At 30.5% G+C, this 17,994-nt stretch overlaps 1 protein-coding gene across 4 annotated transcripts in view; it reads left to right on the top strand.

Moving 5' to 3' along the window:
* The window catches only part of LOC145296025 (apoptosis-resistant E3 ubiquitin protein ligase 1-like), a 1,082,598-nt gene that overhangs the window by 468,302 nt on the left and 596,302 nt on the right, over positions 1-17,994 (top strand). The gene's annotated exons all lie outside the window — the stretch shown is intronic.

The raw sequence follows: 17,994 nt of genomic DNA on the forward strand, positions 1-17,994 counted from the left end.
TTAGATGAAATTAACTCAAGTTGCACAAAGAAGCAGATAAAAGAAAAATAAAACATTGTCTGAAGCGATGATTATTAAAATGCAAAAAAAAAATGTAGATAGTTATATACAAACTAATTACATTTTGAATGGATTGCATGAGAAAAATGAAAAACATATCTCTTTCATTTTCCAGTGTAATTTACATCTCTTCCTGGAAAATAGTCTAATAAGACTTGAGTTAACATTCTTGGAGAATAAAAACCGATGAATATTGAATCTATACAATCTGTGTCTTCCAATATGAAAATGATATTTCAAACATATGAATGACAGACCAAATACGCCCTAATATGGAGTATTATCGCCACATATGAGGAGGGGCTGTTCAGATCAACCTCTTCTGCCTTGACAGGGTTCAAAACAGGTCATGAAACCTAGCATATAATGTCTCTATTTTTCTCCTTGCAACCTCTTTCTCACAGAAGAAGAGATTATTATTTTTATGGCAAGTGCTCAACTAAATTTCAATCTATTTCCCCCCCCCCTGCAAAACATTCACAACACTCGTCTTGCTTCAACCACTGGGAACAATTTCCTCCACTCTCTATCTGTGCTTAAATCTAAGCAGGCCTTGATAATTTGTGACTCCTTTGTAAAAAGAAAAAAAAATAACGAAAATACTATCCTAAGATGACAATCTGACGAAATGATTTTACAGCTAAAGCATGATAATCCAATAAAAATAATATTAAAAACTTAGCATTTTGATTGCTTTGTGATATAATGAATATGAATATGTCCGGGTTCCTCCTCACAAGAATATAATTGGTAGGCGTCAAAAGATACGTCTAAAGCTTAAACATATTATCAGTTATAAGTACAAACAACTGTTCCTTAAGTTTCCATATTGTATTACTCGATTACTGTAGCAAAGGTCACTCAGTTATTTCAAACACACACACACACACACACACACACACACACACACACACACACACACGCACACATATATGTTTAAACATAAACAAATAACATTCCACACTACTACTCTAAATAGTAATACACAATATAAACAGATAAACATGCAACCTCCGCAATCACTAATTAAGTTATATCTAAATAATACTAAGTGACAATTAAAACTCATACATACGGAAAGACATAAACATTTAAGTTTATGAAAAGGGCTAACTTAAGAGAAAATTTCGTACTATAAAAGTGATGATCATCGCCGCCTGTTCCATTTTTCAATCTGTATTTATTCCGTAAAATACTGTTAAATTGAAATAAGTTATAAGACATTTTTCTAAACAGTAAAAGCCTATCCATCTCAATGAAACCATGGTACATATCTAGAATCTGTAATATAATCTGTAATAATAATAAACAAAGACTGAAAAGTGTTTGACATAGCCGACCATATATATATATATATATATATATATATATATATATATATATATATATACATATATTTTCAGTCTTTGTTTATATCTGTTTCCCCACAAATGTTAAAGAATGTCATACAGCATACGAGATGCCATTTACAGTTGCACTTAAGGGAACTGCGAGGATACTAAAAAGAGCTCTCAGTTTGTTTCAATAAAAAGCAGGTCAATGTTGTCAACTGGTTTGGTTGCCCCATATATAGCATTATAATCTTCAAAGAAAGAAAATGAAAAAAGAAGTGGGGGCAGATATAAACAGGGAGGTTGCAGAGATCCGACAGGTGACAAGTCCTCTTTGCTAGGATTTGAAACCGACGATAACAATGTTTTTTTGATTTATTGTAGCACATGCATAAATAAATATTACGCTTTTAAAACTTTTTTCTTCATTAAGCACTCTAACCTAATAATACTAAGTGACATATATATATGATATATATTGATAATTTAATTATTTCATGTATCTAGTTTTAGTATTTACTTTAATAGTACTCAATATGTAAGTAGAGCTAAGTAGTAAGTTTTGAAAATATATGTGATAATTACGTTACATAGAATTTTTCACGTTTTGTCGTCATGTGGATTTGTCAGACTATTGATGAATTTTCATGAGGATGAGATGCAGAAAATTGTGTAGCTTAATTGCCATACATATTTCCAAAACTTACCACATATATATATGTATATATATATATATATATATATATATAGTCATCCGAGCCTTTTTCGGGATCAACGGCCAACTAGCACCGTGTGTGTATGTGTGTGTTGGAGTGGAGAGGGCTCCTGTAAGCTGTAGTGAAGGCAACCTTTCTAAGAGAAGCAAATCTCTGATTTAAAAAAAAACATAAAGCAGGAGACCAGTACCCGCATTAAGCTGGTCTGCAGTTTAACTTGTTGCTGGCTATCTTGCTTTTGCTTGTTGATGGATCTCAACATTTTGAACCGAGAGAGAGAGAGATTTAGTTGTCGTACAAAGCTAAGACTCTGTAACATCATCTATGTATAGATACTCACTCAGGCATTTGTCTATTAAAATGGTCCTGCGGCGATGGAAGTCATTTTTGGGCTCATGGACTTTAAGTGTCTGAGGGAGTGGCACTCGTCTGACAAGACGTTGCTATCATCATATAGTCATCCACATACAGTACTGTTTCACTGTTTCACAGTTCATCAGTGCGGCTAGACAAGCAACTACCTCAAGCCAGGCTCGAAAACCGACCTATATGACAGTCGGAGCTCCTAACCGTCGCGCTATTCGGTTGCTGCTATGCGGGTAGTGAAGTAACAATGACACTAGCATTTTTTTCTTGCCGAAATTCAAACAGTTCTATGTAATTTGATAATTGTTTTATAGACAAAAAACAGGGAATAAACATGTATCTTTTATTCACACAGATCATCAGAAGATCATTTCCAGAAAGAATCCTTGAGTAAAGAAAAAACAAAACTTTTACTTTGCTTCTGATGTCGAACTCCGTTCCTTAAAGGAATCAAGTACTTTTAATTTATAACACCGATATATATTTCAGTAGGAGGAAACATACAAACAGAAGAAACAAATCATGTGTTCGTCTAGAACATCTTTACATGTAGTCTAAGCCCCTTCTGTTCTCACAGGTTTACATAAAATTCTAATCAATCTAAAATTTATGCAGTAACTTAATCTAACCTTACGTCGTTCCTTTATTCCTCAATCTAACCTTAAGTCGTTCTATTCATTCCTCATACAGGGTTTCAGCTGGCCTCACAGCCAACTACCATTATACATACAATATAACGAATTGCAACTAGGAATCTCGCTAAAACTGACCTCAAAAGCACGCCACCACCAAGGAATTTGCAACATACTTAGTAGCAACCTAAGAATCGTTTTGTTTTAAATTTGAATGGAAGATTATAAAAAAAATTCTGTGTAAAAAAAAAAGAAAAACGACGCTTATTGTACTGAAAGACTTGCATAGACATTTGCGTCAGATGCATAAACTTGCATCAGATAAGCAGTACCGTTTTTAGATTGAACGACACGACAATAGAAAACGTTCAGCCTGCAGTTATTTTTATACCATGTTTAAATCTCTTATCTTGAGATATTCAATAAGCAAAATGCTGGAGGTGCTTTGCTTATCACACAACTTGTAATAATATGGATTTAAAATAAGAGAAGATAATGTTGGTCTATATAACATCAATATCCAAACGGTTGGCGCGATGCTTTTGTTACACAATGTTTTATATTTCTTTATGGATTCAACATCAATTCAAACCTTCTCCGTCTCCTTTTTCATATGTATACTAGCAGGGCCACCTGGTTTTTCTTTAAAAATAACAGCAATAATGTTCGGACTTAGTATGTACAGCAAAAACTCTTTATCACATTTCCTCCTTCTTCATTGAAATAAATATATATATATATATTCATTTCATTCACATGCTTCTAAATTTTTTAGATTAGAATAGATTATTCATATTTTTTTAATTCTTCGGACTACTGTTCGCATCTTGAGTGTTATTTCGATGACGTTTCGATTGATGTAACCTCTAAGGTGTATCTTGTAGAATATTGTGGATAAATCACTTAGTAAAATTCAGTTGTAAAAGTTACACTCTTCTAACTGTTGAAAGTTTAATCGTCAGTAAGAGCGACACTCAAAAATACAATTGCAAATTACTTCGGATAATTTTTGCATTACCTTAGAAATGCATGTAATTACGTACATACATTTTCGAGGATACATGCGGACGTGATCTGTGGATTTTAATTTTACTGTTTAAAATTAATACATATTTATTTTATCTTTAGTACTAGCAATGAAAAATGTGTTGAACAAAAGCAAACAATTAAAAGAATGCTAAATAAGGTTTGTTTACGTCATCTAATGCCATATACAAAAGAATGTTTCTGTTTTGTCATTTTTTTTTCCAAAATAAATCTTTGCTCTTGTGTCGTTTTATTTTGATCTTAAATCCGTCTGCTGACATTTGGGTTTCTATTCTACATCTTACTCTTAATAATATTACATACGTACCTGCGGTATCTATTATGGTATTTTAACTTAGCTAGTATGCATTCAAAATCTTGAACTTTTTGCCACACCCTCGTGCTTGTTCATCACAAAAGCAAAACACTTTTATTTCGATATGTCTATAATGATTAATACACAGTTTTGGATATCATGCAAAACTGCAACCAGTAGCACAGCCCCAATTTGGAAGCTTTTTAGAGTGTAGAGAGTTTGTTGCCTCCTTAGTTACTAACGTTCCCAGTTCCCTTCTGATCCAGTGTGGTAGTAACTATTAAGTCCCACTCTATTAGTTAAATAAAAAAGTATTATTTTTCAGACTATTTGTTTTCAAAATCTACACTTTTAAACTAAATTAATCGTGTCAGCATAAAATTATCTTACAGTGGTTGATATGCTGTAAAACGCAGCAATTAGTTAACTGTTATCAATATTTACCTGCGTTATCTAATGTGATATCTCTACTTTATAGTCTTTTCACAGCTAGTATGTATTTATTATCTTGAACTTCTGTCCATGTACCTTGATACTCGTATACCAGAACCGAAAGAAAAGAATTATTTGTTGTTTTGTTTTAAACTTGCATTTCAGACTATTTGATTGTAGACAGTTTGGCATCCACATTATGGCCGAGTAATTGGAGACTTAAGCATTAAGCTTCCATTCTTTCTCTTCGTATTAGTCAAGAGTCTTAATGCACGCATTTAAATGCAGACCGTTCTTTTTATGTAAGTTTTATCAGTGTAATTGTCCTCTTGTTTTTAAACAGGATTTTCTTATGCGCTTATCTTATTTTATTACTTTAAATTATCAATTCTCTTTAGTTTGATATTCATTCGATTCTGTCGATTTCTTGTATTTCTATTTTTTTTCACATCAACTCTTTCTCTTCACTTTTGAAAAATTCTTTAATTACGTTTCGTTGTTTCATAGTTGTCGCAAACTTCATCTGTTTTTTTTTTGTTTTTTTTTTTGTGTATATCTTTTGTCTGTCTTTAAACTTTCTCTTGCCATTGACCATAGCCTTCCTTTCTCGTGCTCGAAGAAAGCAACTGAAATGAAGGACGTAAGAAGATATTATTTCGGAAGAGCTTAAGAATTATTTAATCGTAATGCAAGGATTCTCTCTTTGTTTATATATTTTTTTAGTAATTGGGATTGCATACATTTGTTTTATTTTCTTCTAATTTTCTGGAATCTGCTTGCATGTATGATGAAGCCAGACTTTAAGGAAATCAGAAGAACATCTCAATTGGATATGAAATTTATACTTAAACACAAAACATGAGACAAGAAAAACTCAGCAATTATTATTATTATTATTATTATTATTATTATTATTATTATTGCTACTAGCGGGACCTGTGGAAATTCCACAGTGGACTCTTTCATATGTAATATATTGATGTTGGCATTTTTGTAGATGTTCAGTGTAAATGGAGACACCCTGATATTATTGTAGTTCTTTTGTTAAAACTGCAAAAGTATATATCTAAGCTAGCAGGGACGCTCTGCATAGCCTGGTCGTAAAATATGTTAAATATGATATTTTAATTTATGCAGATTTCGAATATATTAATATAAGAGTCAATTTTCGATCCATTCTTATATATTATAAACCTGTGATTTCAAAAATAAAAATATATCCATATGGCTTGGATGCATCAACTTCGAAACCGAAACCAAAACTTATGAAGAAAAACAGAATGTATGTATATATAACTTGAGTTCTTACAGCTATAATCGAAACCGAAACCAAAACTGATGAAGAAGGTAAAATTATTTATTACAAGAAATAGAAAGGCATAACAATTAAACAACAGACACTCGGAAGAAAAAAAAATAAATGCTATACAGAAAATAACACACACGCTATCGTATTAATATATAGATTAAAATATTTTATGTAGCAAAAACAGTTTTTCATGAAACTATTTTAGTTAAAACAATGTTGTAATAAAGTAATTTATTTAATATATATATATATATATATATATATATATATATATATAAACTTAGATTTGATGTTTTTATAAAAATATTAGGTACTCATGCACTTATTGATCCGTGCTGAAATAATAATGTTATTATTTAAAAAGCCATTCTTAACATGGGGAGGGTGTTTTTGGTTAGGGTTGTTTTCGTATTTATTTTGGTGCTTTTGTAGAAAAGGAACCGTGCCGAAATAATGATTTTTGAAACCCATTCTTAATATGGGGAGCGGAGGGTGTATTCTGTACTTTCACCTAACAAGTTTAAATAAAATGGTTCCAGTGCACTTACTGATCCGCGCTGAAATAATAACGTTATTATTTAGAAAACCTTGGTACTCATGCAGAGAGTGATCCGTGCTAAAATAATAACGTTATTATTTAAAAAGCCATTCTTAACATGGGGAAGGGAGGGTGTTTTGTACCTATTCTGTACTTTAACCTTACAATTGAATAAAAAAAAAACATCATAAAACTTTAATTAAACGTGGAAATACGATTTAAAAAATAGCGCGGATCATTCCCGTCATTAGCACTAAATATTTTATGTACAAACCCAGTTTCGTTTCGCTAATAACGTGTGGCTAAGTTCGAGGTTTCATAACATGCATCTTGGCTTTGTTTACATGTTACAGCAATTAGTAGTAGTAGAGATAATATTTTTAATTAACAAAGACCTCAGCGTCTCCCCCCCTCTCTCTCTCTCTCTCTCTTTCAATAAACAAATGTAAGGAAAAATAAACAATGAAAAATAAATAAATAAATAAATGCTTAATTTTTTTCCCCACCGCCCGAGTTGTTTTATCGTTTTTATCACGGAATAACTTAAAATCAATTATTTCTTAACAACTTTTGAAAGATAAAACCCTACATTTTATAGAATTAAAATCAGATATAGCAGTGAGAACACGTTAATCGATTAGAACTAGAGCCTTCGTAAATGTATTCGGAAATTAAATGTCTATTCCAGAATAAATTTCAACCAATCAAATTTGCCGGAAAGCGTGACATACGAAAGAACACACACGCTATTGTATTAATATATAGATTATTATTATTATTATTATTATTATTATTATTATTATTATTATTATTATTATTATAAGTTTAGATTTTTTAATTAAAAGGCTTCCAAGAAGATAACATTCATTATTGCAATTATTAAAAGAAATATCAAACTTTTCATTGAAAACAAAGTTTGCAAAATCGTAGGAAACCAAATATTGTTTACAAATATTATCTTTTATTCAAATTAATTATTTTTCTCCTTTTTAGACATTATTTAGCCTAAAGAATGTTTGCATATGGACAATGGTGGTGCCGGACTTTTGTATATGCACGGACAAATAAATATTCCACACTTAAGGGCATGAATATCATTTGTGTACAGTCACATTTTTAGAATAATGCTCTTGAAGCAAAAATAATGGGAATGAGAAATTAAGCTTGCCATGCTACAAGCGAATATTTCTTACAAGTAAGAAAAGCGTTTCTTGCAAGGCATAAAAATGGTTAAACAAAAATATTTTATAAACTTTAAAAATTAAGGTACAAGATTAATTTGAAATTTATTAATTTTTAGAGTGTACTTTTATATACTTTACAAAGTAAGGTAAAAAATTTAATTTGAATTACATCTAAAATTACTTTAGATATATTCTGTTTTGTACATTTTGTTGCACTTTTTTTCTTTTTTATCAAATGTATTCATTAATTCGTAATTAATGATAGAGATATATAATTTTCAACTAATTTTCTTTAATGTGCAAAAAAATGTACATAACATAAAATAAATCCAGAGGAATTTTTAGATTCAATTTAAATTAAATTTTTAGACACTGTTTTGTAAAGTTTATAAAAGTGCACTTTTAAAATTGATAAATTTCAAATGAGATCTTGTACCTTAATTTTTTAAAGTTTATAAAAAGCATTTTGTTTGACCATTTTTATGCCTTGAAAGAAATGCTTTTCTAACTTGTATATCATTTTTTTTTAAGATTATATTTTACTTAATTTTTAAATTTAAATTAAAAAATGAATATGCTCTTGAATATCCGTAACAAGTTGAAATTATTTTTGTTTCAATATTCTACTTGGGTGAAGAAGTAAAGTTTTTGTAGATAAAAACATGATTGAACTCTGATTTAAAACATAAAAAAGTTAAATATATACGGTTAAATCTATTCTTCGGACTTTCTCCTTCTATCTCTTTTCTGTATATTTAGTTTGCTACTATGTCTCAGCTCTCATATATATTCGATTTAAGGTATTGAGCACTGTTCGATTCAACATAAGACTTAATGAGTGAAATTATACTATAACACATACCAGCTGTATTTAGAATATTGAGTATATTTGGATTCAGTAGCTACAATGTTCCTAGTGGCCTGCTGCATTATTGTACGCACCTGTTACATCTAGGAAATTGAGCACTATTTTATGTAGTATATACTATTTACTGCATTAATTACTTCAGAATTTGTTTCAGATTATTTACTGGGGCCATAAATAACAAAGTAGTATTAAAAAATGTGCTTAACATATTTCTTTTAAAACTTATTTTTAAAACTTATTTATTTATCTCTCATTTTCCTAAAACGCATTTATATTAAAACGAAGTTTATTTACCACTTTAAAGTAAAATATAATGAATAAATCAAAAACATTTGCATACGTAAGCAGTGAAAATAACTTCTGGAGGCCTCCAGAGCACTAAATAAAATAAGGAAGGCCTCCAGGACACTACTAAAACCAACTTTCTGCCCTCCCTCTTAAAAGAAAAATATATATTTTAAGTGAGAACTGAAAAAATAACACTCAACAGACCTCCAGAGTGTAACTGAAAGCACGAAACATAAATAAAGAGGTTTCTAAGCATTACTTAAACCAAATTTTTACTTTTCCCCCCAGAAAAGAAATTATTTTTTAAGTGACAAAAAAAAATAAATAAATAAAACTTAGAAAGCCTCCAAAGCGCTATTGAAAACATTAGTTTAAATTAAAGGAGCCTTCAAAGCACTATTAAAAGCAATTTACTAAGCGCTCGTATAAAAGATAATATTTTTAAGTTAGCACTGAAAACAAAACAAAAAAAGCTCAGAAGGCTTCTAGAGTACTGAAATCATTAAATAAAAATAAGGAGGCCTTAAGCAATAATAAAACCAAGTTTTTTACCCTCACTAGGAGAGAAATTATTTTTTAAGTAAGCACTGAAAATATATAAAACTCAGGAGGCCTCCAGTGTGCTTCTAAGGAAGCACTACTAAAACAGTTCCCTCCCTTAGCAAAGAAATTATTTTTGAAAGTGATCTACTAAAAGCGCTAATTATAACTAAGGAAGCCTCCACGGTATTACTAAAATTATTTTTAAGAACCTTATTTCTTGTATAAATATAATACATATAAAATTATGCAATGATTTTGTGTGAGTGTTTGTGGCAAAACGTTTTCTTTCTATCATGAGTAAAATTTGGTTTGTTTTTTTCATATGGGTTGAATTCTGTACAAGTACCTTATTTCTTATTTAAAAATAAAACTACTTGATGATTTTACGTGATATTTTATTGTAGAACTTTTAATTCCCGTCACTGGTAAGATTTTGTTTTTTGTATGGGTAGAATTTTGTTTTTTCATATTAGTATAATTCTAATTTTCTTATTTAAATTTAAGTGTAAGTTACCTTGCTTTTGGTAACAGCAATGTGTTGTTCACTACATTTATTTGTAAGAAAAAACACTTTAAAATAAGTTAAAACATAAAAAACTTATCGATGTAAGTAGAAAAGTAACTTATTTTGCCTTTGACATGTAAGTAATTTGTTTACTTGAAATATGTTGTTTTTTCTTTTAATTATTTTTCTTATGGATCATTTTTCATAATGTTTAGAATTTATACTAATTCTAACATGAAACGTAAGTACGTAATAATGTTTTCAGCTGTTTATATACCACTTTCAAGCAAAATATAACGAATACAACAAAAACAATTTTATAAGTGAGCAGTGAAAAAATAAATCTCGAGAGACCACTGGAGTACTACTGAAAATACAAATATAAATTAGGGAGGCCTCCAGAGCACTATTAAAACAAGCTTCTAACCGCTCTCCCCTTCTCTTGTATTAGCTATTAAAATATGTTCTCTCATAATGTAACAAACAAACATTGTGACAAGCTGACACATAGTTTTAGTGTAATATAGATGTTTTCACTCTCTTGTGTGTATATGTGTGTCTTTTACTCTCTTTCTCATGAGATGCAATGTCTTGAAAACAAAAATCTTAAAATTTCAAAACAAAAAATTGAAAAAAATTTCTTCAAATGCAATTTTTTTTTAATTTTCTAAAAAAAGAAAAATGTTTATAATGAAATAAGAAACAGATTTTATATAGATTTCATTATTCCATGCATTACAAGAAAAATCGGGATAAAAATTTAAAACATCCAAAAACAAGAAAATTTTAAGAGACAGATAATTTATGTCCTCACAAAGCAAAAACGCCTATTAGATTATTAGATTAGATAGACAAAAATAGTAGAAAGCATTTTGTGTCCTGGCATTCTCGCACAAGGACAATTTAGTCAGAGTTGAATATGATTCATGAGTTGTGAATAAATAAAAATCTAACACTGTTGTTATTAGACATGGGAATAGCACGCAATCTTATATGTATATTTCATTTGAAGAGCCCAGAAAAGCCTGTACATATTGTTAAAGTTCAAGTGAAGCTGATGTCTACCCTGATCCAATGCTGCCACTACATATGAAAAACTAAAACTGTTCATTTAAAGCACATATTTTTGATGAGGAAACTTATCTCTTTTGTTTTTTTGTTTTAATGTTTCGCTATTTCTAGTTAGACTAGACAGTGCAATGACATGAGCATTCTCATGACAGTTTTCTAAGCATTACTACTTCCTTGCTAGCTTATGACAAGTTGAAAGTGGATAATTTGTTTATGACAGCATCACTAGAAAATTGTCTTACAGCGCTAACACACTCTTAATATCCAATTAGGGTTTTTCAGTAGTTTACTTCAAAGAATTGCCTTCACCACGACTGAGGAGCTCCATTTACTTTCCATATGATAACCCAATGCAATATCATAAAAAAACTTACAGATGCTACAAATTGAACCTGAAACTGTGCAAGGCAGGGGCGTTCAGTATCCTCAGGTACTATACATACCTAAATACCTACAGCACTTAGTATTCCCAAATGTTTATTCAGCTGGTACTGGCTAAGCTCAAAGTTGCTTAACCTCACTAACCTAACAAGAATTAATGTGTCAACAAGATTATACCGTATATGAATATCAATGTTGCCCACTGACATATGCATTCTCATGAAAGTTCTCTTAGCCTTACTACTTCCCTGCCAGCTTATAACAAATTGGAAGTGGATGATTTGTTTGTGACGCCATCACTAGAACATTACCTTACAAGGCTAACAGACTCTTTATATCCAGTTTGTATTTTTCATCGAAGTTTCTTTTCCTTAGCTGGATTGCCTTAGCTGCTACACCTTTCTCAAGGGTGACCTGGAACTGTTCAAAGAAGAGCATTTCAGCTCTCTCAGGTATTATATATACCCACATACCGCATGAAATCAACCAAATAAATTTTGAACATGAAAAATAAAGAACCTTAACATTCATCTGTTTTTTAGATGAAGTTCATATCAATGAGAAAAGCAAAACTTTTCTTGATTTTATCAAACTTGTTTCATCTCAATGTTTTTTCTTTTATTTAGTTTTTTCTGTTTTTAAACCACACCTATATATATATATATATATATATATATATATATATATATATGTATATATATATATATATATATATATGTATATATATATATATATATATATATATATATATATATATATATATATATATATAGATGTTGTTTGTTTTGGTTTTTAGCGATATGTTTTGCATGAATTCAATTATTTACGAAAGTGCATTTTTACCTAAATGCGAGTAGGGAATAATTTTCCCTTTAACCAATTTGGTACCCCCACATGGGGAGCGGCATATATATTATTTTTAAAATATAATTATCCACTGACATTTGTTTCGTCGTCTACGACTCATCAGAGTGGCTGAATCTAGCGAGAATCGAAATCGGGACCCCACGGTAATGAGCATAAACCCCTTACCACTGACCCATCTCGCACGACTGTCTGTATGTATGTGTGTGTGTGTGTGTGTTGGAGTGAAGAGGGCTCCTGTAAGCCATGGTGAAGGCAACCTTTCTAGGAGAAGCAAATCTCTGATTTAAAAAAAACATAAAGCGGGAGACCAGTATCCGCATTAAGCTGGTCTGCAGTTTAACTTGTTGCTGGCTATCTTGCTCTTGCTTGTTGATGGATCTCAACATTTTGAACCGAGAGAGAGACTTAGCTGTCATACAAAGCTAAGACTCTGTAACATCTTCTGTGTATAGATACTCCCTCAGGCATTTGTCAATTAAAATGGTCCTGTGGCGATGGAAGTCATTTTTGGGCTCATGGACTTTAAGTGTCTGAGGGAGTGGCACTCGTCTGACAAGACGTTGCAGTCATCATGTATATTTATATAAATTCACCTGTCATTACTTTTTTAAAAATGTAATCGCTCGATCGTTGAAAAGATTCAAGCAATCAATTAGGTATATATATATATATATATATATATATATATATATATATATATATATAGTCATGCACATACAGTATTGTTTCGTTTTATCACAACTCATCAGTATGGCTAGACTAGAACCTTTCTCTAGCCGGCGATTGAACCTACAACTATCGCATTAATAGTCGGCAGTTTTACCCACCGGCCCATGAGATCGGTGCTTGCAAATGACCTAAAAAATGTCTATTTTTAAATAAACATTCACCCACCACTTTTATAGTGCCCGAGTTGCGTGTTTATTTACAAACAAACAAACAGTTAGCCTTTAAATATATATATATATATATATATATATATATATATATATATATATATATATATATATATATATATATACACACACCTGTAATCCCTTTTTTAAAAGATGGAATAACCCGATCATCAAAAACAAGATGCAAGCAAGGTCCACAGACATTTATATATATGCATACCTCTATAAATATTTTTTGTGTGTATTGATAATCATACGAAGAACCTTTTTTTTCTATTAATTTAAAAACAAAATACAACTTTGTTATATATGGGTCGTGGAATTGCATTCATTTTAATTAATTCCCTATTAGTTTTTTTTTTCGTTTTTCTTATGGAATGATCATCTTTAGTTAACTATCATGTGTAATTATATTCATGCAGATATTCTATATCATTTATACTTGTGTAATATTTGCATAAAAAGTTTATAGTAAACATAAACATCTTTATATATATATATATATATATATATATATATATATATATATATATATATATCCGTATATATATTTGTTTAAAAAATTTTGCCTACAAAACTCCTTTGTTATTTTTTGGTCTACAGACATGAAACTTAAGATATAGAGTATTAGAACCCATACAAAACTTTATATTTTGGTTTTAGCTGGGGAGAATCGACGCAAAAGTGTGAAAATAAAAAAAAACGGAATTTGCCAGGTGAAGGTCAAATGCCGGCATTAGAATATGCATGCGTAACCTTATAGCTATTGGTTCATGTTTTAATGTTTAGCCTTGCAGCAAACATGGCTTCTTAGCTCAGGCGTTAACATCAAAGGAAAAAGTAAATCGTAAGCTAAACGGTTTGGTTTCGATTCTTGGTGGTGGCGCACAAGTCATTTTTTAAAAACTTTTTAAATCATGACTATATATTGGGTCCAATATAATATAATAATAAATACAAAATCTGCAGTAATCAAAATATCATATTTAAGTGTATTTTACGACCAGGCAATGCCGGGCGGCCTGCTAGTGTGTATGTATATATATATATATATATATATATATATATATATATATATATATATATATATATATATGCACCGATTATTGCTGAGTGAAATGATCCATTACGATTATAATTCTAAAAATTACATTGCTTTATGGCTACTCGTTTTTTTTTTATCGTTGTTTATGGTAAGTAAGTGTGGATTTATTTCTCATAAAATAAAGAAATTTAATTAATAATCGCTTGTGTGTGTAACATTTTAATGGACAGGGTTTGATCCTAAGGTCAGTGTAGCCCAATATATAAGAGAAGATAAGAGATTGGTCGATCTTGTCAAATGATGAGATATAAAGATAGAGCTTTGAATTAGTTCCAACTAAAACTTGGACGTGAAGAAACTTCATGTATAGGGACTAAACAGAAGCTTTCTTGGCAGCGACCACTCTCAGAGAAAGAAGTTAATAATGATAATGTAAGTTAAATACTACATTTTCTTTGTCATCCTTCTTGCATGTGTGATTAAGCATCGTTACAACTGTCAGCCGTTAGAAGACAGTATCAAACTTCTAGACGGGAAGGAAATGAGAGTCATGCAACATATGAACCACTGTGGTATATTAGTTTGCAGTAATAGAATTTTGAAGCTAAGTGTAGGCAAGCGTCCTTAGTATAATTGATTGGGGAATGATCTTGATGCAAGTTGGGTCTTCATATGAGTAGTTGAAAGCTGATTGGTAGCTTAACCATATGTCATGGAAAATATTTTAAATAAAATTTAGTTGCTGTTAAAATTTTAGTGAAGTTAAATTCCATGCAAGGTTTTTGATAAATAGGGTAGGTAAGTTCTTTCGTCACCCTATAGCTATAGTCCATCCAGAACCAAAAGCATCTCCTTTAAATAAACTCCTATTTGTTATGTAAAAAAGAGACAGACCCCAGTAAGTAAAAGAGCAAACTAGATAAGTTTGAAAATCATATTTGGAAAAGGTTACAATCGAACACAGTAAAAAAAGTTAAAAAAGAATACATATTGAAATCCTAGGAATGCAGAAAGATTGTCATTGTTCTTGGAACTAACAAAATATTATTTATGTCATGGTTAGATATGAACAATGAAGTTTAGTAATAATGATTAACAAATAGGTTAAATGATACAATGCAATTGAGGAATTTCTTTGTTTGCTAAAAACGTGTTTGGACATACATGTGAATGCCTTCAACGTGGCGAGACATGCTTTGACGTCATCAAGAAACGAGATTCCCAATATATTGAGACAGGGTTCGAAATTAGTTAGAGGAGAGACAGTCAGTTAGCAGTGGGAAGCGAGGGTGGCATGTAGTTTTAAAGGCTTGAATCCTTGACCATTATCATCACCAGCTGGTACGAATAAATGATCATCTATATTTGTAAACTGTTGTCTTCATCTATCGTCATTTCACCAAAAGAAAAAGGTAAATGTGTTTTGTATATCATCTTGTAAACGAACGTTGTATAACTCCTTCAAAGTATTATGTGTCCCCTCCGCCATCATCAATAATATATCTCCCCTCTATCGGTGTTAACAAGAACTGTTGCATTGCGTCAATGTCGTAGTTTCGTATTTATATGAAGTTCCCAGGAATCGTCACAGTCGTCGTGGTGTTATATTGAGCTACACCTACATAATTAAACAGTTGTCTGTTGGTGACTATATACATATATATGTCTTCTATCTATAGATTGAGCTCTCTGGTGGAGAGAAAAATTGTTTTCCATTTGCATAAAGCAATAATCTTCTATAAATAATAGTGTCATATCTTAGACTCAATTAAAAAAATGCAAAAGAAGCTGAAACAAAAGGTGAAAGAAAAAAAAGACAAAGATATGGTTTTAATCAATCCTGGAGTAAAAAAAAATGCCTTTGTTTTCCATCGAGAGCTCTTTTTATTTCTGGTATCTTAATGCGCATGGCCGATAGTATCTCAACTTCCGATATGTAAGGGAGTCAACTAATGATAACATAACAAATATATATGTAAACTATGTAAACAGAGAGACTGAGTACATTGTGCTTGAATTTCTTTTACTGTCAGTGGCGATGTTCGTTGTGGCAAGGAGTCAGGTACTTAGTCGATGGTATGTGATCGACCATTTGGGTTTAGAATTTCGGCATATATATATATATATATATATATATATATATATATATATATATATATAATGTTTTCCTTATATTAAATAATATAACACTCCACTGAATTCTTTTCTACTCAAAAGAAATTAAGAATTATATATATATATATATATATATATATATATATATATATATATATATATATATATATATATATTATTTACAGTAAATTAGATGTAATCAGTTTTGGACAATCTGATAAAGTCTGGACCAAAAAACAAAAAAGAAAATGCATTTATTTTGTTTGATAAAATCTCCACGGTTATCACAGTATAGTTAAGCAATTTATATTCTGTCCACATCTACATAAAAATTGTTGAAGCAAAAAGTTCATGATATCACATCTGATTTGCATATTCCCTCTAGAGCCAACCGACTTTATATAATTGCTCAAATGGACACATCGCCTTTATATTTTGATAATTCATAAGTGTGTATTCCTTTTTCCTTTTACTTGTTCTGCTTCAAATAACTGTTTTTTCTTTATTGTTTTTTGTTGTGTGTAGTATTTCTGCACAAACTTTGAGCGACAACAATTATAATTCTTATCTTTTCCATCGTTTTGTTTCATATAATCAGTTTCATGCTGAAAGACTAATTTGCATGCTTGTTGTATACTTATTTTTGTTATTGTCATTATTAGTATTGTTATGATTGTTATTGTTTACTCTCTGAATAATTACAAGTTATTGCTCACTCGTAATGTTTGTTAGAATTTGAGTGACAACCAGGCATCTCAGATCTTCAGTGCTCGCTGCTTCTTTTGATAACCGTTGCAAATCAGTTTGCAATCTCACAACAATTTTCAGCATTGGGTTATGATAGAAGCCGTTAAATTTGAGTGGCATTAAGTTTCTTCAGGATTCCAATATACCTGTGCTCTTCCAGTAGAAGTTCGGATGATGCTCTCTCTCCTCGATCTTTCCAACCTTCACAACCATTCTGTGTGGCACCAATCGATGCTGGTGCTCCCACTTTCGGGGGGGGGGGGGATAAATTATTAGATTTTTCCCCTGACAGTTTCCGGTTCCATTTATTTATTTATTTATTATTATTATTATTATTATTATTATTATTATTATTATTATTAATAGTAGTAGTAGTAGTAGTTGTAGTATTAGTATTATTAGTATTAGTATTATTATTAGTAGTAGTAGTATTAGTAGTAGTATTAGTATTAGTAGTAGTCAGCGTTCTACAGACAAATTTATCTTCAGTTGATCTTTGATAAGCAAATATTTTCTTTTACTAGTCAAATAGAGAAGTTACTCGCCAAACTCACGTGGTTTTTGGAATATGACATCTTATTTCCATCATCAACGTGCATAAAATATTTTTTAAATGAATCTTATTCTGAAAATGCACCGATATTTATGACTTGAAAGTATAAAAATTCAAATTTCTTCGGATATTTTTTAAACAACCTTTATTAAAAAAATATTGTTCTATTAAACCTTTTATTGTTTAAATATTTTGACTTTGCTCA

Source organism: Euprymna scolopes, chromosome 16 (genome assembly GCF_053919585.1).
Source record: "Euprymna scolopes isolate OS-2025 chromosome 16, ASM5391958v1, whole genome shotgun sequence".
NCBI classification, from domain to species: domain Eukaryota; kingdom Metazoa; phylum Mollusca; class Cephalopoda; order Sepiida; family Sepiolidae; genus Euprymna; species Euprymna scolopes.